This window comes from Morus notabilis, unplaced genomic scaffold (assembly GCF_000414095.1).
Source record: "Morus notabilis unplaced genomic scaffold, ASM41409v2 Scaffold32, whole genome shotgun sequence".
NCBI classification, from domain to species: Eukaryota; Viridiplantae; Streptophyta; class Magnoliopsida; order Rosales; family Moraceae; genus Morus; species Morus notabilis.
The window spans coordinates 54,845-55,076 of record NW_010367715.1 but is presented as its reverse complement, the minus strand read 5'-3'; positions in this window follow the sequence as shown (position 1 = coordinate 55,076).

Below are 232 nucleotides of genomic sequence, written 5' to 3'. Positions count from 1 at the left end.
CTTTAATTAATTAATTAATTCTATTAATTCCAATAGTTACTCCACTATAAACTTGAAATTGCACTCTCGAAATTATAGACATTAATTACTTCTAAACTGCGAAGTGTCCATTTAATATAGTCATTACATATAGATCAATCCTCCATAAATAATTCATAATTAAAGCAAGGTAAAATCCGTTAACCTCTCTAATTACTTCTTTATCCTTGAGTACCATTGATTCTCTAATGGA